This window comes from Protopterus annectens, chromosome 5.part0 (genome assembly GCF_019279795.1).
Source record: "Protopterus annectens isolate FY-2018-M chromosome 5.part0, PAN1.0, whole genome shotgun sequence".
NCBI lineage: Eukaryota > Metazoa > Chordata > Ceratodontiformes > Protopteridae > Protopterus > Protopterus annectens.
The window spans coordinates 261,858,818-261,882,460 of NC_056735.1; the positions used below are offsets into that span (position 1 = coordinate 261,858,818).

At 43.4% G+C, this 23,643-nt stretch overlaps 1 protein-coding gene across 2 annotated transcripts in view; it reads left to right on the top strand.

Moving 5' to 3' along the window:
• The window catches only part of PKNOX1 (PBX/knotted 1 homeobox 1), a 1,629,974-nt gene that overhangs the window by 585,581 nt on the left and 1,020,750 nt on the right, over positions 1 to 23,643 (top strand). The window lies entirely within an intron of this gene.

Consider the following 23,643-nt stretch of genomic DNA (forward strand, 5'->3'; position numbering starts at 1 on the left):
GGACTTGTGGAATACAGCATTAACTTACCAAGTACAACTGCAAGCACAATTCCTGCCAGGAAAAGAAAACATTTTGGCAGACAAATTAAGCATAAATTTGACAGACCCTCATGAGTGGAGACTACAACCACAAGTATTCTCAATGATAACTCAAGGGTGGGGAACACCAGACATAGATCTGTTTGCCTCAACCAACAATTGCCAGCTACAAAAATTTTGCACAAGGACTTACCATCCCCTGGCCTGGAAAGTGGATGCCTTATCATTCAGTTAGACAGCATTGTCAGTCTACACCTTCCCACCTCTGCCTCTGCTCACCCAGGTATTACTGAAAACCAGATCAGAGAGACCACAGATGATCCTCATTGCCCCGGACTGGCCACGTCAACACTGGTACCCACTACTACGACACTTGACTCGCAGCCCTCCATGGATCTTACCTCAATTCCCTCTGCTGTTAACCCAACAAAACTCTCAGATCCTTCACAGTCAGCTAAGGACCTTAAATCTAGCTGCATGGAAAATACCTTAAATTATCAAACAACACTTCTCTCAAAGTACGTCCAGAATGTCATTTTGGAGGCCAGGAGGCCCAGCACCAGAAAACCTTACTCAGACAAATGGAAAAGATTTTGTGTATGGAACCAGGCCAGAAGCCTAAATCCCGGCATCCCAAACATTCCGCACATACTCCAATATCTAACTGAGATGCTCCACAAAGGCCTTTCTTTCTCATCCATAAAGATCCATGCTTCAGCCATTTCAGCTCAGTATGATACGGTTCCTCCCATTTTCTCTCATCCTTTGCTAAGGCAGTTTCTCAGGGGGGCAAAAAATATAAGACCCCCCCAGAAAACCACCTACTCCAACTTGGGACCTAAATTTTGTTCTCGAAAAGTTAACACTTCCTCCTTTTGATCCAGCCTTTTCAGCAGAGCTTCAATACTTGTCATGGAAGACTGCCCTGCTGCTGGCTCTCACCTCAGCACTCAGAGTCTCAGAACTGCAGGCACTTATGGCAGTGGAACCCTTCATCATTTTCCATCAGGACAGAGTATCTTTACGCACCAACCCTTCCTTCATGCCAAAGGTAGTATCCAGTGTGGCTCTCAATCAGACCATACACTTGCCCACCTTTTATCCAAACCCACAGAATAAAGGAGAAAGACTCCTTCACTCTTTGGACATTCACAGACAGTTACGTTACTACTTGGACAGGACAAAGGCCTTCAGAAAATCTGACCAACTCCTTGTATCCTATGCACCAGGCTCAGAAGGAAAGGCCATTTCATAACAGACCATCTCCAAATGGATAGCACATTGCATCCGCTTTTGCTACTCACACCACGGGAAAGCAGTGCCTGCTAGTATTAGGTCTCACTCCACCAGGGCTACAGCAGCCTCAGCAGCCTTCCTCCGAGGAGTCCCAACAAAGGACATTCTGGAGGCAGCTACCTGGAGTTCAGTGCACACCTTCACCAAGCATTACCACCTTCCTCTGTACTCAAAAACCAGAGCTGAGTTTGCCACTGCAGTTCTGCAGGGCATCTTAGCTGCACCTAACCCAGTTTAGCTCCTACCACCCAACCATAGCTTTGGGACTCTACCCAAGTGTGATGACTGCAACAGCATAGCACGATGAACATAGTACAGTTTTGTACCTAACATAAATGTAGATGTTCGAGTGGTTATGCTGCTGCATTCCAGGTTACCCTCCCTCCATCCCCTCTATCTAACAAGGCTTTTCTTATTCCTCCATGTACTTCAACCTTTGGGATGCATGTCTATATGGTGTATTTGCTTACAACTAGTACCATTGCTTTGCACTAAGGTATGTTTTGCAAGCTTCTTATTTTGCCTTCTTAGTTTCGGGCACCTGACATCTGGGGCAAGAAAAACTGAAGAAAATGGCGTCGGCTGCCTCTTTTATACCCCTGCCGCACTGACATCAGGGAAGAAGCGATGACAATCGACGCTGGACCAAGGCTTTGGAATTCAGGCCGACTGCGGGACCGCCTGACGGCAGGATAACCCAAGTGTGATGACTGCAGCAGGGTGAACACTTGAACATCTACATTTATGGTAGGTACAAAACTGTACTTTGAAATCACCCAAAATTACGGTGTTGGGTAGGAACTTTATATTTTCCAGTGCCTCAAGGAATGCTGAGTGAGCATCTTGGGACATGGTGGGTGATCTATAACAGGCTACGACTTGAAATGTGGTTTTGCCTGCTGATAGTTGTGCATGGATGATCTCTGGCGCATCATGCTGCGCCACTAACCTGGAGATGTGGATATCCTTGATGAATATGGATACACCTCCACCCTTTGTACTGTGATCCGGTAACTGAGGCCAGAAGGTATGATGTGAATTGTAACCTGGTAGTGCTGGGGTGTTCTCTGGAGCCTTGAACCAGGTTTCCGTCACTGCACAAGCATCGATTTTCTCCATACTGAGGAGTGCCTCGAGTGCGTGCATTTAAGGTTGAGACTTCTGGCGTTGAGTAGCATTACCCTTAGTTTTTGGGTACCTGTGCTGGTTACGGTGGTTGGTTTGTCCTTTGAGCCTTGCCTAAAAAAGGCATTATGGGGACGGCAAGAGCCTTGACCAGTATTCGAAAGCCTATGTTTTTCAGTTGATAAAGAGTGGACTTTCCTACTCCTTAGTGAAAGTAGACCTTTCTGCTGTTTCAGTCTGCTTGCCTCTTGATCCCCTCTTGCTAGCCAGACCCAACGTAAAGTTCTTCCTTAAAGGGGTGCTATACATGACACCCCCAAAGAAACCTATACCTCCATCCTGGGACCTTTACTACATCTCAAAAAACTTACCCAACACCCTTTCGAACCGGCTGGGACATCTTCCCTACAAATTTGTACATGGAAAATAGTCCTTCTAGTGGCTATCACTTCAGCAAGAAGGGGTTCAGAGTTGCAAGCCTTAATGACCTGCCCCCCTGTTCTACCTTCTACAAGGACAGGGTCACCCTGAGAACAAATCCCTCCGTTATGCCCAAGGTGGTCAATGACTTATCTCTTAACCAATCTATCCACCTACCCACTTTCTTTCCCTCTCCCACTAATGTGCACAGGCAACTAAGATTTTATCTGGACAAAAACAAATCCGTTAGGAAATTGCAGCAACTCTTTGTTTCCTTCCACCCCAGGGCTCTGGGCAAGGCAGTCTACAAACAAACCATCACATCCTGGATCAGGAAAGCAATTTGTCTATGCTACTCCCTCCATGGAAAAAAAAAACCCAGTGGAAGTAAAGGCCCACTCCACAAGAGCAGTGGCCGCTTCCAAGGCTTTCATAAAAGGTCTGGACATGGCATCCATTATGGAAGCAGCCACATAGTCCACTATCCACACTTTTACCAAACATTACAAACTTAACCAAGTCCCCAGAGCTCGTGCAGGAGTCACCAAGACAATCCTACAGGGCTTTGTAGAATCCTCATCGGCATCTGCCACCCTCTCATCCATCTAAGCTGTGGTACTCTCCCACAACTAGAATACTGCAACGTAGGAATAGAAGGACATAGAGTAGTTGTGTAAAATCTTACCATAACCATAGATGTCCTTCTCTTCCATGTTGCAGTATTCCTTCCCACCCACTATTTTCCCCTCTTCATTTTTCTTTATCCCCAGCTATAAGCTGCACTTGTCTATGCTACAGAAGGACCCCAGGATCCCATACCTGACACTTCTGGGTTTTCCACCTGCTTGACCTCCTACTCTACCTGCTGGCCTTCAGGTTCTGAGGATTGTGCGTGCAGATGTCACATTTAAGGCCTCTGGTTTATGGCCTCACATCTGATGTCCCACACATGCTGCAACAGCCAAACTGAAGCTTTTGTATAGAACCCGACGTACGAGCTGCCTGAGGGCAGGAAATCCCACAACTAGAATACAGCAACATGGAAGAGAAGGACAGCTATGGTGACAGTAAAATTTTACACAGCTATTCTTTCCCCCTATTGGATGGCCGTGGTGGTGCAGTGGTTAGCGTTGCAGCCTCGCAGCAAGAGGATCTCCGGTTCGATCCTCGGCTGTTGTGCCTTCTGTGCAGAGTCTGCATGTCATCCCTCTGGTCGCGTGGGTTTCCTCCGGGTGCTCCGGTTTCCTCCCACATCCCAAAGACATACTGTAGGTGGATTGGTACTCTAAATTGGCCCTAGGTGTGAGTGCGTGCATGTGTGCGCCTTCCATGGAAGGTTGAGCGCTGGGCTGGCAACTCGACACCGTAAAAACTTCACTGCCAGTCATGAGCGAACAGGTGATCCGCTGTGGCGACCCCTAACCAGGAAAAGCCGAAAGAAGAAGAAGAAGTTTCTATCCCCCTATTACATCATCTAGCCAAGGGCAATCACCACGAGTTACTCCACCGGATGGACCTGCTCACTCAGGAGAAGGAAACGCTCATACACCCCCAACTATCCACCCTGAACCTTACATTGTGGATGCAAAGGCATTGATTCCCTTCAGACACCTTTACACAGAGGACATGCTTCAGGTTCTGCAGGAGGCCAGAAAACCAACTACCAGAAAATCCTATCTGTCCAAGTGGAAGAGGTTTTCTGTTTGGTGTCAAAAACAGAATTTCCAACCACTGATGCTAGAACCGCCAGTGGTTTTGTCTCATCTGTGTGAACTGATGAACTGTGGCTTGTCTTATTCTTCCATTAAGACACACTTATCTGCCATCTCAGTATGCCTTCCTCTCACCCCATCTCTAGCATCTAGATTAGAAATTAAGCTATTTTTGAAGGGGTTACTTCACCTTAGACCTCCATGGAAGCCCATTCCACCTCCTTGGGATCTAAATTTTGTTCTGGAAAAGTTAACCCTATCACCTTTTGAGCTAGGCAAGGACTGTTCTCTCCAACACTGTACATGGAAAACTATCCTCTTGGTGGTCATTACTTCAGCCAGAAGGGTTTCTAAACTGCAAGCTCTCATGGCCTCCCATCCTTTTACAGTTTTCCACAAGGGCAGGATTTGTTTACGTACTAATCCATCCTTCATGCCCAAAGTTCTTAATGAACTTTCCTTGAGTCAGGCCATCAATCTTGCTACCTTCTTCCCTTCACCTCAAAATCCTGCTGAAATGATCCTCCACACTGTTTTTGGATATAGCTGCCATTTTGGAAGCAGCTGCATGGTCATCTACCCATACCTTCACCAAACACTATAAGTTGGACATCATTTCTAGGTCCAGAGCAGGATTTGCCAGAGCCATCCTTCATGGCTTTGTGGAAAATGATTCTGTCCCTCCTCCCAATTCTTAATAACAGGAACCTTTGCACTCTCTCTTATGTTTTGGATACAGCAACTTGAGAATAGAAGGACATAGTATTGTTGTGTAAAATCTTACCATAACTTTAGATGTCCTTCTCTTATGTTGCTGTATAGTTTTCCCCCGGACACTTGCCTGACTCCTGAGTACCCACTCCATAATCGCTGGTTTTGTCTGCATACAATTCTGAGGTAGGTGTATGCTGACGTCTGTTTTGTACCTGACGTCTGTTTATGACCGACGTTTGCAGAGAGATGCAGGATGTCACAAGTACCTTCGCAGTAGCATCTAACTTTTGTAGAATGGCCAGACGTACAAGTCAGCCAGAGGCAAACTCCCTTATGTTATGGATACAGCAACATGTAGAAGAGAAGGACATCTAAAGTTATGGTAAGATTTTACCCAGCAATACTTTCTGCCTTCCCTGTCTTCTGTTTGAGACACTTGGTATTGGTTTCCCTGCTCCTAAGAAATAGTTACAGTAGCTTGAAATGTTGTCCTAGCAAGGATCACAGACTTGTTCCAGTTTTTTTGACCCCCACAGAAATAGCTACTTACTCGAAATATGTCCACAAACTTCTAGTTTAGGCACACAGTAGTGAGAGCACTGTGATTTGCTGCAAGAACTGTTTATAGAGTTCCATTCTGTCTAGTTTCTGGATTTTTAAATTGGTTTACTCTCCTAACTTGTCTCCTACAATCTGCGCTGTGGTGTGCTCAGCAAACCTCCACTGGCGGTCTCACTTGACAGTGGGTAGTGTGTGCAAGGGATGTTCTTCGTGTTTCACTGTTGCAGTCATCACATTTGGGTTATCTGCTTGCAGTAGACCTCAGTCGGCCTGATTAACAAAGTCTTGGGTCCTGCGTCGGTTGCTGTCCCTTCTTCCATGACGTCAGGGGTATAAAACATGCAGCCGACGCCATTACATCAGTCTTTCTTGCCATGCGGTGACCGAAGCAGAAGCAGCACACAACTGCCGGTCGGCAGACTCCTGAAATTTTCTTTGTCAAGTTTCAGAACCGAAGTCTTCAACTAAAGCTAAGTACCCTATTGGGGAAACATTTTCTTGCTCCTCAGCGATGTCAGTAAAAGTTAATAATTGCATTTCTTGTGGAAAGCAAATACCTCACAAAGATTTTCACTCGTACTGTATTATTTGCCTAGATCCTGGCCACAACGTACCTTGCTGTCAGTTTCGTGCTTTATTTAATCAATGCACTGTCCGTCGTCAGTATATTTTCGCCTCTAAATATTTCGGTCCTCGGTTCAATTATCTAGAAATGTCGTCAGGAAGCCATCCGACTACCGGAATTCCAAAAAAAACACAAAGCTAAAGACAGAGACAGGCCGCCTAGGTCCAAAGCTGCTGACTACTCTTCTCCTAAACCAGTCGCCAGTGCACTGGTACTCAGTGAGGCACTTTCGCAGCCCCTGATACCCACTACTTCTGATTCGCAGGCCTCTACTGAGACCTATTCGGAGTCCGGTATGCCATGAGATGCTTCAACTTTGGAACCTGCGGATGTCTCTACCTTGGATGGGTCCGGAGCCGCTGTGCAGGCACCGGCTTCTGAGGGTGTATTCAGGCCTACGGACTTGCATATTAAACCAACGCCTCCTTCTTCTTTAAGGCCTAAACCTCGAACCATGCCTAGAAAACTGACGCCCAGGCCACATGCTCAGGCCTCAATGCCTAAAAAACAAATAAGAATGGCTGAAGATCTTATAACTTTAATAAGGGAAAGCCAACCACCCTCTTCTAGGAGACCTAGGACTGAAATTGTTTATGAATATTCTGACCAGGATTCTGATTCTTCTGATGATCTGGATTTACCCTTATCTGCTTATGAGGATTCTGATGCAGAGGACTCTATTCCCTCTGCTTCCCCTCCAGAGGATTTTTCTTTTGGTGAAACCTTGCACACTCTAAGGGAGCATTTCCACTGGGAAAGCCAGGATTTTTCTGGTTCGAAAAAGAGGCTTAGGAATTTCTTACTCTTGCCTCAGCATAGGCCTTTAGCTATACCTCCTGTACTAGACATTGCTGATGATGCCTTTCTGGAATCTAGTTTTGCCCCTGATTCTTTGCCTCTTGCTCCCAGAAAATCTGACAGATATTACAGGGTTCCTGATTCTCACAAGTTCCTTTTTAAAAACCCTATTGCGGATCCAGCGACTATTTCACAGGGATCCAAGGGCATTAAGGCCTCTACTGCCAAAACCCCTACCCCTTCTGATAAAGATTCCAGGGCACTGGATAGATGGGGTAAGAAGGTTTACACTTCTGCAACCTTAGCCATTAGGGCCTTAAACTGTCAGTTTCATATGTTAAGGTATCAACAACATATTATTGGATTGCTTAAACAGAAAATTATGTTGATTCCTGACTGTGCTGAAAATAAGGAATTACAGGATTTAATGCATTCTGCTGAACAGGTTGGAAAACATACTTTGCAATGTGGGTTTGATTCTTTAGAGGCCTCTTGCAGGGCTGCAGTCACTGGGTCTCTACTCAGAAGGCATGCTTGGCTTAAAGAGCAATCTTTGCCTGATCATGTTAAAGCTAAACTGTTGGATGCTCCCTTAAATCAGGACTGCCTGTTTGGCAACAAAGCTGAGCAAGTTCTTAAAAAGATGGAAGATAAAGCTGAATCTGTACAAACTGTTAAAGGATTTCTTACAAGTTCAGCCTCCAAGAGGACTCTATTCCCTCTGCTTCCCCTCCAGAGGATTTTTCTTTTGGTGAAACCTTGCACACTCTAAGGGAGCATTTCCACTGGGAAAGCCAGGATTTTTCTCCTAATGGTTAAGGTGTTTGCCTTACAAACACAAGGTGCAGGGTTTGAGTCTCACAAGGAATAATTGGCTAGGCTTAAAATGGCTCGCAAGGGCAGTTAGCTTAGTATGAACCTATGAACATGTTAGTCCTATGAACTAAGATTTAGTAGGCATTGGCCTTCTAAGAATTGGTCCTTTCTGGCTCCTTCCAGGCCTTCTCAGTCCAACATGAGACACAGTAGAAATCCCAGGTTTCAGTCCCAGGGTACGCACAAGACTAAGCAGTGGGGGGCTTCCGCTTCCAAATCTGGGAGTAGTAAGACTCCCTCTGTGGAAAACTGTCTCAATGACTTGATTTAAAAACTTCCAAGCACTTCTCAACCGAATGCTCCTTTAGGGGAAAGATTGGTCTGCAGGCCAAAAACTGGGAACTCATTACCCAGGACAAATGGGATTTAAATACAGTGTCCCAAGGATACAGATTTCACTTCCACACATTACCAAGGCCAAACAGTTGGCCAGATCTACCCCCAAATCACTGGCCCAGAGGCTCAAAGGAAATGCTCTCTGTTTTAAACATAAAGGCTATTCAAACTGTACCAGATGAGGAAAAAGGACAAGGTTTCTACTCAAGACTTTTCCTGGTACCCAGAAAAGGCAATTCATGGCGTCCTATTCTGGACCTGTCTACTCTAAACACCTTTTTGGTGATTTCAAAATTCAAGATGCTGACTTTCACCAGTTGCTTCCCATGCTAGGAAAAGATGCCTGGATGGTAACACTCGATTTAAAGGAAGCATACTTGCACATCCCAATCAGGGAATCTTGCAGAAGATACCTATGCATCAAAGCAGGCTACAATCAGTACCAGTTCTCTGCACTGCCCTTTGGCTTATCTACTGCGCCCAGGGTATTCACAAAGTGCCTAGCCCCAGTCATCGCATTTTGCAGGCAAAGAACTATTCAAATATACCCATACCTGGACAATTGTTTAATTCAGGCAGAAAGCCAGGACATACTTTTGAATCATCTGGCCTTTGTACAAAGGGTGCTAACTTGTCTGGGGTACACCATAAACAAAAATAAATCACACCTGGTACTCAATCAACAAATCATATTACTGGGAGCAAGCTTGAATACAACTTCCCAGATGACTTTCCTCATGCCAGACAAACAAATTCATTTGACAATCTACTTCAAACAAATGGCCACAAAAACCCTGCTATCTGCAAGGCAAATACTACAAGCCATGGCCTCCTGCATTCTTCTGATTCCATATGCAAGACTGCATGTGAGGAACCTACAGTGGTATCTAAAAATCCTATGGTGTCAACATTCTCAGGATCTAGAAGCAATGATTCCTATCATACCTTGCCTACACCTAGAGTTTCTTTGGTGGGCAGAGGCCTGTCACCAAAACAAGGGACTACCATTCACACCACCTCCTGCTGCCCAAACCTTAACAACAGACGCATCAAATTATGCATGGGGGGCTCACCTGGCAGGGAAGTGCATTCAGGGCAAATGGAACCCAAGTCAAATGCACTTGCATATCAATCAAAAAGAAATGTTAGCTGTACAGCATGCTCTGACTGTCTTCAGGGACCACATTCTTCCAGGGCAATTAATGGTAAAGACAGACAACACCACTATTATGTGGTACATAACCAAGGAGAGGGTACACATACTTACCCCCTATGCAGACTAGCCATGGCATTGTGGAACACATCCCTGAGCTAACAAGTGCATCTACAAGCTCAGTTCCTGCCAGGAAAACTAAATACACTGGCAGACAAACTAAGCAGAAACCTCATGGACCCACACGAGTGGAAGCTGGAACCAAGGATTTTCAACATGTTGACAAGCAAATGGGGGAGCCCAGATATAGACCTGTTTGCCTCCCCCCAGAACTATCAATTGGACAAATTTTGCACAAGGACTCCCCACAAACAAGCTTGGAATGTGGATACTCTGTCCTTCAGCTGGAAAAACCTATCAGTTTATGCCTTTCCTCCTCTGCCTCTGCTCTCAAGAGTACTACTAAAGATCAAGCAAGACAAACCAGGACAATTCTGATTGCACCAGACTGGCCACGCCAGCACTGGTACCCCATCTTGCGCAGTGTGTCACTGTTGGCCCCATGGCACCTGCCTCAGACTCCTACCCTATTGTCTCGGCAGGAGAACCAGATTCTGCACTTTCAGCTTCATACACTGAACTTAGCAGCCTGGCTAATTACCTAATCTCTCCTTTACCATCCCTCAGTAAACCAGCGATGGATATCATTTTAGAGGCAAGGAGGCCTAGTACTAGAAAATCTTATGCTGAAAAATTGAAAAGATTCTGTGCCTGGAACCAATCTCAAGGGATGAGCACAGCAGTGCCCAATTTACCTCAGATTTTACAGTAGTTAACTGAGATGCTTCGCAAGGGCCTGTCTTTCTCCTCCATCAAAATTCATGCCTCAGCCATTTCAGCTCATTATAACACAGAACCTCCCCCTCTTCTCTCATCCACTGCTTAAGCAGTTCCTCAGAGGGGCCAAAAATCTACAACCACCCAATAGAGCCCCAACTCCAGCCTGGGACCTTAACTTTTCATTGGAAAAGCTCACCCTTCCTCCTTTTGAGCCAGCTGCCACTGCAGATTTAAAATTCCTCTCTTGGAAAACAGCTGTCCTTTTAGCAATCACTTCAGCAAGAAGGGTATCTGAATTACAGGCCCTCTTGGCAGTGGAGCCTTTCATCATCTTTCATGCGGACATGGGGGTCCCTCAGGACCAATCCCTACTTCATGCCCAAGGTGGTATCCATTGTGGCCCTTAATCAGTCCATTCATTTACCAACCTTCTTTCCTAACCCACAGAACAAAGGGGAATGGATACTGCACTCCTTAAACGTGCACAGACAACTTAGATTCTACTTGGACAGGACTAAACCTCAAAGGAAATCTGACCAAGTGCTGGTGGCATTTGCTGCAGGGGCAGAGGGGAAGGCTATTTCAAATCAAACCATTTCCAAATGGATAGGCCATTGCATTCATTTCTGCTACAAACACCATGGAAAACCTACCCCACAGGGGATCAGACCCCACTCAACCAGGGCTGCATCTACCTCTACAGCCTTTCTCAGATAAGTCCCTACCAGGGACATTCTAGAATCTGCTACCTAGAGTTCAGTACATACTTTCACCAAGCATTACCATCTGCCAATTTTCTCTAAATCTAGAGCTGGCTTTGCCACTGCAGTCTTGCAGGGCCTTATAGCTGGTCCTTATGCTATCTAAATTCCTCCTCCCATCCGTAGCTTTGGGAATCTACCCAAATGTGATGACTGCAACAGTGAAACATGAAGAACATAGTACAGTTGTGTACACTTACCATAAATGTAGATGTTCAATTGTATTCACTGTTGCAGTCCTGGTTACCCTCCCTCCAGCCCCCTTTCTTCTTTTGGCTGTACCCTCTACTCTACTTTGCTATGCTCAAAAGCTTTTTGGTGTATTTGCTTTTTTTGTTGGAGGTATAACCTTGTATATTTATAGATTTAATTGCTTCCCATTAGGGGGAACCTGACATTTGGGGCAAGAAAAACTGATGTAATGGCGTCGGCTGCATGTTTTATACCCCTGATGACCTGACGTCATGGAAGAAGGGACAGCAACCCATGTAGGACCCTAGACTTTCTTAATCAGGCTGACTGAGGGCTACTGCAAGCAGATAACTCAAATGTGATGGCTGCAACAGTGAATACACTCGAACATCTACATTTGTGGTAAGTGTACACAACTGTACTTTTTTTTACATAGAAACCTTGCTTGAGTAAAACAGAATTCACTACTCTTAATCTGTGGTCTCACTCAACTGCCTCAAGAGCAGATAAGATAGCCCTGCAGCAGAAGCTACAACAATCTTTCACCTAGCTCAAAATATCTAACAAGCCATTTTGTGCAGATAGTAGTAGCATTTGCAACAGTTTCATTCCCAGAGCATGAAAATTAATCACCCCTTTGTAAGTAGCCACATCAGACTCCTATTTAGACAAGCACCATCTTTCCTTCAGTTTCTGTATCCAAACCAACTACTTCCTCACCTAAACAACCCTCCTGTCTCCCACCCCAAATCTAACAAGTAAGAGCTATGGAAAAGCACTCTCGTGTAATTTCTGTAGCCATCCTAACTGAGATGGATATCTTGAGACAATGTAAAAATTGTCTCATGCTGTCTAATGACTACCCAGTATAATTCACTCACACAGTATGTGAGGAATGTATTTATTTAATGTCAGTGGAGGCTTAAGTCTCTCACACTGTCACCACTGATGCAAGGATTGTCAGCAGGTCACCCCACAGCACACCTCTCCGCAATTGACATGAAACACATAGCCCATTCTATGCTCAGGTTATAAAGCTTAACCTGCCCAAACCTCAAAGGCCTGTGAAGCACAACAAAACTTTAAGCTCTCTCAGCATAATTTCAAGTCTGCAACACAGGCAGAGCGTGCCACCTCATATAGTAACCAAGGTCACACTATCTCACATAGTATGCCCATAAGGTGAGCATCCATGCAACCTAGTATTTTAGTCATTGGTGACTCTATAATGAGATATACAGATGCATAACTCAGCAGGTTGAGAAAGGATAAAGTGACGATTAGTTGCTTGTCTGAGGCCAGGGTTCACCAGATGCCACAGGCACACAAATCATTAAACAGAAAGCACCATTACGACTTTGTTGTAGTGCATGTTGGTGTTAATGACTTGAGACACCCCTGGTCTATATGAAGAGAGACATGATGGAGTTTTCTGACTATGTGACCCAGGCAGTTATGAGCATAGCATCGAGCAGCATTCTACCCTAAAGGAAACCACTGTAAAAAAAATTCTCCAAAGCCAATTTTGGACTTCTAAAAACAGAGGTGGCTAACTTCATGACATCCATGCAAATGGAAAATAGGTGCATGACTGAATCATACACCAATGCACTGTATGAGCACATGCACAAGTGCATGGAACAGGCCATACGAAACAGAACCAAGACGCTCTCCTCCGAAAACAGGAAGCCAATCTGGTGGTCCCCCACCATAAATAAACTCTACAACAGAAGGAGAAAAACTGTTGCAGAAACGGGTGAAGTCCCAAGACTGGAAAAACTCCCTTGTCAGCCTCAGCAAAAAACTGAGATCCATCATCAAATCCTCTAAAGGTAGCCACAAAAACAAAATTGTTGCAGATTCTAAAGACAGCCACAAGGCATTCTATAGTTATGTCAAGAATCTACATGGCAATACTCAGATCAGCTCTGAGTTACAGCATAATGGCAATACATATACAGAACCAACTGATTTTGCCAACATATTGGCTGACAGGTTCAGTGCGAAATTTAACCCCCTTTCACCCCCTAAAGGGCCTATCAGAATATCTGAGGAATGCCAAGTCCCTATTATCATGGTTACTCAGGTAAAAACCGCACTGTCCAAAGCCAAGAATACAGCTTCCATGGGATATGATAATATCCCTGGCTGTGTTTTACATGAATTACAAAGTGAACTGGCACTGCACCTGAGTACACTGTTCAATCACTGCCTCATTTCAGGCGTTGTTCCTACCAAATGGCGCACTGCTATGGTCATCCCACTCCACAAAGAGGGAGCGACTACAGACCCTGGGAACTACCACCCCATTAGCCTGACAAGTCTGATATGTAAGGCTATGGAGCACATCATCATGGACCTTATAAATAAGGACATAGGGAATCTCCAAACTCTGGACCCCATGGAGTTTGGGTTTGTGAAAAGGTAGATCATGCCTGCTCAACCTGATAGACTTCTTCGAGTCTGTCACCAGAGCTGCGGATGAGGGCAAGATAGTTCACACAGCCTACATAGATCTTGCCAAGGCCTTCGACAGCATCAGGAATCATAGATAGACTCACTAAACTAGGAATAAACCCCAATGTCATAAGATGGGTTGCCAACTGGCTCACTGATAGAACCCACACTGTGAAAGTAGTGGACTCCAAATCTAACTACCGACCAGTTACAAGTAGTGTCCCACAGGGTTCGGTCCTAGGGCCTCTCCTGTTTGGCATCTACTTCTCTGAAGTTCATGCCAACACAAAGGGACTCTGGCTGACCAGGTTCGCAGATGATTACAAACTGGGAGCCATTATTGATTCTCCAACTGATGTAGACATTCTACAAAAAGGCCTCACTGACACCAGTGACTGGTGCCAGAACCATGGCCCTAAGCTCAATGCCAAAAAGTGCATTGTCATTCCCTTTGGGAAAAAGTTGGTGCCCATGAGCTACCACATAGGCAGTAGTCCACTAAACACTGAAGGTGTGATAAGAGACCTGGGAACACAGGTTGACAGTTACCTCTCCTTTGATAACCACATTGCCACTGTAGTCAGAAAGTACTTCTATGTGGCACATCTCATTACAAAAGGTTTCTCATCCAGGAAGAAAGAGGTCATAATCCCTCTCTACTCGTCCCTCATTAGACCTATTATAGAATACAATGCCTCATTTGGTATGTACGTCACTAGACACCTACAAGAACTGGAAAGGCCACAAAAATACCTCACTAAGAGGATCTTAGGCCTTAGACACATGCCCTATATGGACAGACTCAAAAAACTCCCTCCAGCTATACTCTATCTCTTATCGCCTACTTAGAGGCAATCTCTGCTTAACCTACAAAGCCATGTCTGACCCAGAGCTGCTAGATATGCTACACTTAAAGAAATCCCAATCCCTCTGTGCCACACGCTCCAGGGACCTAAACCTCATTACCAAAATAAACAGAACATGCTGGAGGGACAGGTTCCTAACCCAGAGACTTTCCATACTCTGGAACAAACTTCCCATTCATGTCAAGCAGAGCACTTCACTGGCCCTCTTTAAGAGAAATCTTGACAAGTGGATGGGCAATAGGAAGTTCACCCTGGGGAGCACTTCAGTGGCCCTGCTTGAGAGGGGCATTGGGAACTAACTTTGGGCGGCATGATGCCAGGGAATCTTCTTGGGCTAGGCTTATATAGGGTCCAGGGCCGTGAGCCTAGTGTACACCTATGAACCTATGGTAGTTCAATATGAGCAAACTGTAATTGACTTCATTAAGTGGCTTAACTTTTGGTATCACTCAAGGGGAAGTACAGTATTTGTCAGCTTGGGAGGAGATTGTCAGAACATCTTGTGCTTTGCTAGGGATGGTAAGTACCTGCCTCCATTAAGCTTTTGAATATTGGTTATAACATTATCTGCCCCCATTGTGCCTTATTAAGGCAATGACAGTTGGATCAAATTACCCATGTAGCAAAACAAATTAAGGAAATTTTAAAGGTACTACTGATCAGTGCTAGGTGCCTAAACAAAAAAAAAAACTCCACCCTCTGAAAGCCTTCCTCACCCTGGAGGGCATAGACATATGTGAAGTGACTGAGACATGGTACAGATTGGCAGTTCAATGCTACAACACCTTCTTTAGATTTAGACCAGCTACTTACTACACAGGAAGGGAGAAAGGTGGAAGTGTCTCGGTCCTCCTCAAGAAAAGGCTCACATCAAGGCTGGTAAAGCAGCATGATGCCCTTGAGATCCTTCGTGTCTAATTTACCATCAACAAGGTCCCTTTCCATGTCCTGGTGAGCTACCAAATGCTGTCTATGACCAAGGAATGTCATAGTTTCTACCTAAATAAATTAGAGTCGCTTAGCATTAATCCAAATAGCATATTTCTGGGAAACTTCAACTGTCCAGCCATAGACTTGGAAATGTGTCACCACTAGTGCACAAGTCCAGAGATTTTGGACTTGTTCCAAGGCATTTGTATTGACAAACTAGTAGAGTACCCACCAGTCTTGACCTGTCTTCACTAATGTGGGTGAATCATGCTCCATCCCGAGTGTAGTAGTCTCCCTCATCAGGTATGACCATAAAGACATCTCCCGCATAATAAAGATAAAACCAGAGTTCCAGTCAGACCCAGGTACTTTTAAAAACTTCTCCAAGACTAACTTTTGGCTTCTGTATAATTTCCTGGCTAGATTGAAATCCCCTCCAAATCTGGAAAGCCGTGCTGTTTATGCAGAACCATACACTGCTCATTTTTACCAGCATATACACAGTTACATAAGAAGCAGCCATATCCAAAGGAAACAAATGCAGAGCAAACCCTGAAAACAAACTACCCTGGAGGAATTACAGTATCAGTAAGGCTTATAACAAAAGGAAGAAAATAACAGCCAAAAGTAAAAAGTGCAGAATGCAGCAAAATATGAATCTAATCATCAAATTAAATAAGCAACTCAGGGAAATAATACCAAGGCCAAATTTGAAAAATAAATAGCTACTAGTGCCAAGGGCAGCCACAAAGCCACCTTCAGCTATAGCCACACTCTCAAAAGCAATATGCAACGGTGTGCTAAGCTAATTGTAAGCAGCTCCACCTATATGGAAGCTATGGCTATAGCAAACCTGCTAACTGATAAGTTCAGCTCAAATTTCAACCCCTCCCCACCACCCTTGGTTATCTCCAAAGATATATCAGGAAACCATACATCCCTAGCTGTCACATAGGACCAAGCCCAGGAGATGCTTTCAAAGGCCAAACATACTGCTTCTGTGGGCACTGTCAGTATCCCAGGATGTGTCCTAAGCAGCATGAAATAAGATATTTTTCTGCTCCTAACAATGCTTTTCAGCCTTATCATTCAAACAAGCTGTCTAGCAAAGTGAATGGAGGATAGCAACAGTCCTACACCTCTACATGAGGGAAGGCCATTCACTGACCCGGCAATTACCTCCAATAAATTTGACCAGCCTCATATATAAATCCATGGAAAGACTTATCATGGAGCTAATAAATAAGTGCCTAGGAAATTTGTAACAGTTTGGTTTTGTCAAGGGCAGGCCGTGTCTGCTCAGCCTAGTGGACTTTTTCGAAAAAGTCACCAAAGCAATGGATTAAAGGAAGACAGTACATTGCCTACCTTAACCTAGCCAAGGCCTTTGACACTGTATCCCACTCGGGCATTTTATGTAAGCTTGCCAATGTAGAAAGAAATCCCCGTGTCATCTGATGGATTGGAAACCGGCACTCAAATTGGACACAGTAAGTCAGGTTAGGGCTTGCCGTCTCAACCTGTGACGTGACATCTACTTCTCAGAAGTCAGAGCAAACGTTAAGGGCCTATGACTGACCAAGTTTGCCGACTACTGCAAGCTGGGAACAGTTATTGAATTCCTCCAAAGACTCTGTAGTGCTACAGGAGGGCTTGTCCCAAACAAATAACTGGTGTCAGAGTCCTGGACTAATACTTAGTGCCAAAAAGTGCATTAATGTGTCCTTTGGATAATCAACTACCCCTGGAAAGAATTACATTGACATTACTCCCCTAAGAGTAGACCCAATAGTCAAGGATTTGGACATTTGCACTGGCAGCGACCTAGCTTTCCACAATCACATGTTCACTGTTGTGAAGACGTCCTTCTGTATTGCGTAACTTATAAATAAAGGGATATCATTTAGGTCTAGAGAGGTCATTGTTCCACTTTATTCAGCTCCCATTAGGCTCATCATAAAGTATAGTGCCCTCTTTGGTATGTTTTAGTCCAGGCACTTGCAACAAGTAATGTGTCCTTAAAGGTAATTTACAAAAGGAATAGTGGACCTAAGAAATATGACCTATATGGACTACCTGAAAGCTCTGTCTGCTGTAGGTCTCATACTGACTACTAAGAGGTGACATATGCCTAGCTTATAAGCCTTCCAAGGACCCAGCATTGATGTACCTACTACACATCTGCAATTCAAGTGGTATTAGAAATACTTGGTCCAGAAACCTTAACCTTTTCTGCAACATACACAGAACAGTCTAGAGAGATTGGTACATAACACAGAGATACCAGTACTTTGCAAAAGACTCCACATTTATGTAAACCATAGCCCTTCTATGACCCTATTTAAGCATAATTTGGACCAGTAGGTGGGAAGTAGGAAATTTACCCCGGTCTGACCCCTGTCCTGCTAATGGACAGAGGCAGTGGTTAAACACCCTACCTTATAATAGAAACCCGAGTACACTGAAGGCAGGACCCAAAACCGCAGTACACTGAAGGCAGGACCCAAACAAAATAATCCATTACACATCAAATGATAAGTATTTAAATATGGCTATGGCAAAGATAGTTAAGCATCTGTGGGATAACATAGCTGGGTGACAAACAGGAAGCTTTGCTAGGCTTAAAATGTGTTGTCAGGGACAATAGACTAGTACTCACCTGGGAACCTATTAAAACATCACATTTTACATTTTAAACTGTTATATTTACATATATTAATAAGAAAGAAGACAAATTATAGTAACAGTTTCTATTGCTATTGTCATGCAGTATACATCCTTGTTTCCTTTTTCATGGGACTGTTCACTTCATTACTTAAGTTGCTCAATTTCTGCTTTCTCTTAAACTTCACTTTTCCTCCAGATCATTATTCTGCATGTATCTTCCTCACAAATTGTATCTATTTCTATGAAATTTCATCCTTCCGGTTTCCAAAGATTCTACAAATTAATGGACAGTTTGAGAAAATAAGTTGTTCATGAGATTCAACTGAAAGTGCTTTATGTCCAGCTTTTACCATAAACAAATTACGTGTTAAATCAGACTAATCTACTAGTTGAATAGGTATAAATAGATGAACATTCAACCTGTTAATTTAGACTCACTGATTTCTTACTCTGTGATCTACATTCTCCATAGAAAATCACTGTCAGGTGCAATTTTTGTGCAGCAGCAGAGATAGTGCTGTATGTGTTTTTTTTCCCTTTTCTTCATGTTGTTGGCACCCTGAAGTTGTGATATACATGTGTGTGTGTGTGTCTGTGTGTGTGTGCGCATGCGCGCGCTTGTATGTATGTATATATGTGTGTGCATGTCTGTATGACTATATATAATATGTGTGTGTGTGCGCATGTGCATACATATATACATATATTTATGTGCATGTGTGTGTATATAGAGAAAGATTATAGAGAGATAGATATAGATAGCTATAGACATTTGTTTACTGGGAAAGTCCAGATGGGTATACTTGGTACCCATTTTCAGCTGAGACCCTGGAGAAAAAGCTACAGGGTACCTCACTAAAGCATTTTACAAACTGTCGCTCATCCTGTCAGGATAAAACAGACAAACAATTGTGGGTTCAGTTCAAGCAGCCTTATTACACGCAAAGACATCAGGAATGAGGCTTAGAAATTTAAACTTAAATAAACTTATAAACAGACTGACTACCACACTCATACATGTAACACTCTGGCTGTTCTCTCAAAATGTCACTGCTGCCTGCATGTGCTCACTATTTATATGCACATGCCTACATCTGGAAATGCATTTTAAAGTTACATACACTCACTCTGTTCTACCCCTTCCTTCTTTGAGAACTAGATCATGTACCAAATGACAGTATTCAGTGACATGCAATTGCACAGGCATGATCTTCTGACATGCAGTTATACAGAACTAATTATTTTGCCATGCAGTCATACAAAATTAGACATATATAAAACAATCATGCCCAGGTTGCTGTGTATTTTATACTAGGTCTAGAAATATGACCTAATCGTGTAACATAAAAGTCAGAATTGGATCTGGAATGTTCAACTCTGGGGACATCATCAGGAATGTGAATGGATACTGAGACGTGTTCTTCAGTATGAACATTGTCAGGGTTGCTCTGAGATTTAGAGTCTGTATCACAGGTACGGTGCTGCGATGTCATTTCTAACACAGGAAGAAGATGCCTGCAGTTTCTCCTGTATTCTGTACACTCAGATTCTACTAGGTAGGATCTCGGTTTGGCACATATGGCTCTCACTTGACCAGTTCGATCAAAGCCTTTCGCCATTTGCATCCTCACTGTCTCTCCTTCTTTTAATGGATGGGGAAATCTGCTCATTTTATCATAGCTGGACTTCTGAAAGGAACGCTTCTTAAAAAGTTGGGCTTTGATTACTCTGTTGTTTTTAGCATTAGGCACCAACAAACTTGAACTGATAGGCAAGGTTGTTCTGATTTGCCTAGATAGAAGTTGCTGAGCAGGCAAGCCAAGTAGGTTGCCACAGGGTATATTTCTGAGATTAAGTAAATTCAAGAAGATATTGGTATTGTCACATTTTGACCTCTCTAATAATTGCTTTGCACTCTGTACATTTAGCAAGGCTGTTTGACTGTGGTTATTCCAGACTACCAGTAACATGGATAAAGCCCCACTCTTTTGCATCTTTCTGAAACAATTGACTGGTATAGTGGGTACCGTTGTCAGAGGTAACTTTGTGTGGACTACCATGAACTGAGAAATGACGTTTCATCTTAGTAATAACATCACTGGATGTTAGGTAGCAAATCAATCTCAAACCAATTCGAATAACAGTCTACCAACACTAAGTAATGATGAATGTTCCACTCTAATATGTCAGTGGTTACTGTTGACCAAGCTAGCTCAGGAATCTGACTTAACTGAAGTGGCTGTTTTTGCAAATGTGGTTTAGTACTGTTGCATATTGAACATGATGAAACCACTTTGTCAATATCCTTTGATAGAGAAGGCCAAAATACTATTCCTCTCACCATTCCTTTGGTAGAATCCGAACCTGGTGGCCACGATACAAAATCTGAATGCATTCATGTTGTAAGGAAGTAGGAACAATAATTTTTCAACCTTTGAAAATTATACCATCTTCCATTAGCATCTCATCTCTGTATGGAGAATAAAGTTGTACTTTTGGCGGTACACAAAATTGCTTTGACGGCCATCCAGCATTGATGAAGTGGTTGAGCTTCTGCAAAATTGGATCAGTGTTTGTATGATCTCTTAGCTCATCAAGTCTTGTAGAAAAATTACGCACTTCCATGACATCAAAGTCAGAATTCTCTGCATCAAGCTGTTTCGTGGTATTTGGCCAATCTGGATAAGGTATTAGCCAGTTAAAGAAGTTTGTCTTTTGTGTAGACCATTTTGAAATTATACTTTTGTAATCTGAGCCTCATTCTTTGTAGTCTTTTCAGAACGGTATGCATAGGCGTCTTCAAAATAGTGACAAGCAGTTGATGATCAGTTTTGATTTGGATAGCTCGGCCATAGATATAATCATGGAACTTCAAACGTGCAAACACAATTACCTAAAGTTCCTTCTCAATTTGAGCATACTGCAGTTCAGTTTAGGTAATAATTCTAGAAGCATAGGCAACAGGTCTGCCTTCCTGAAGAATAACTGCACCAAGACCGAACTTTGAAGCATTACAGGAAAGAACTACTGGTTTGTGGACATTATAGTATCTCAATTTAGGCGGGTTGGCAATTTGCTGTTTGAGGATATCAAATGTTCTCTGGTGGTGTTTTAACCATGACCAGGCAATATTTTTGTGTGTCAGCTCTTTTAAAGGTGCTGATAATTCATCAAAGTCAGGGATGAATTTGCTCAAATAGTCCATGTCAGGGAAACGCTGTAGGGCTTGGACATTGTCAGGTGCCAGCATCTCAAGAATGGCTGCTTGTGTAGAAGGGCCTGTTCATAAGCCTGTACTGGTAAATAAATGACCTACATAAGTAACTTCTGGTAATCTGAATTTACATTTCAGAGGAATAAATTTCAAGTTCACTTCACGTGCTCTGTCCAGAGCTTTCCTGAGGTTTCTGTCATGCTTTGCTTCACCATTTCCTCCAACCAGTAAATCATCAACTATTATAGCACATGGATAGCCTGAAAAAAATTGCTCCATTGCATGCTGAAAGACTTCAGTGGCAGAATTTATTCCAGATGGCATCCTGAGGAATCTGTATCTACCAAATCATGTGCTGAATGTAGTCAGTAATGAAGATTTGCACTCCAGCATTACTTGCCAAAATGAACTTTTTGCAGCTAAGAAAAAACAGTGGCATTTGGCATGAGGGGGGCAACCTGTATGCATAGGATGATGAGGTCTCTTTAATGCCTTGTTCAAGTCTTATGGGTCAGTGCATATTCTGATTTCATCTGAACTTTTCTTGTGAGCAGATACCATGGAGGACACCCACTCAGTTGGTTCTGTGACTGGACAAATCACACATTGCAGCACCATCTTGTCTAACTGGACCTTGACTTTGTCCTCCATAGCTATTGGAACTCTCCTCACTTGTCTGACAATTGGAGTGATCTCTGGGTCTGCTTTCATGTACACAACTGGAAGTTTGCCTAACTTGTCATAGAAAACATCAGCATACTCTGAAAAAATAGCATAATTGAAGCTGGAACTGGGACATGTGCTTACATGATGTACTTCTTTGTTAAAAGAAAGCAGTTTCATTCTTAAAATGTCTCTTAAGACCAAATAATGACTGCACAGGTCTTCTGACTACACAAAATTGCAAGCTGTAACTGTTACCAGCGGAGTAGCATGAAAGCACTACTGAGCCTTCGGTTTGCATCTCTTCAACTCCATAAGCAACAAACTTCGCACAGTTAGCTAAATTAAGTTGCTCACCAGCTCTCCCTCTAGCAAATGTTTCTGCTGAAATCACATTACACTTTGAACTAGTGTCTACTTTGAACTCTGATTGTTTACCATTGATCAGGACAGTACAAATACCTTGTTCTTTGCCAACAAATCTACTGCATTGACCTTTTCACCGACCACTGATATACCATCTACATAGAAAGTAGGGTTACAGCTTTCCACATGATCAACTTGCTTTTTTGAGTGACCTTTCTTAATAACTGAATGTGGCGTGCTTGATTTACAAAACATTTGAAAGTGGTTCCATTTTTTACACTTGTGGCATTACTGACCAAACGCTAAGCACGTCTCTCTTTTTTAGACTCGTGAGTGGCACCACAATTATGATAGTTAACAATAAGACTTGACTTGCATTTTGCTGACTCACCTTTATACGGCACTGAGCATGTCTGTTTTGCTGAGCTAGTCTTGGAACTTGCTAGAAAGTTATGGGTCCTCCCAGGGAATCCCGCAGGGGTTGCAGCTGCCATGTGCTTAGGCCTACTTCTACGTGTCATGTGCTGCATGCTGCCTACACTTGCTCTAGAGGCTGCTGAAAGTAAGCTGTTATCACTAGCAAGCATACTTGAGTGCATTTCTGTGAGCTCATGGATTTGACATATCTCTATAGATTTGCTCAATGTTAAATCACTGTTGCAAAGCAAAATCTTTCTCACTGCAGCATTATTAACACCACATACAAGCGTGTCCTTCATTAACTCATCTTTCAGATACCAAATCTGCATGCCTTAGCCTTATTTCTGATGTCAGTGATATAAGCTGCAAAGATTTAACAGGCGTTTGGTCTCTTGTATAAAATAGGTGCTCTCTAATGTAACATTTGTCTGGGGTTGCACGTCTCAAAATTTACACTTCAACCACTCAGGGTCCTCTCTTGATTCAGGTGGTACAACAGTATCGCGGTTTTCCCACTTTCCTACATATACTGCTGGTGCATACGCAAATGAATGCTCTCTTTCAGTGGCCTCTGACCCAGCTAAGTTATGCAAAATGAATGCCCTTGTATGT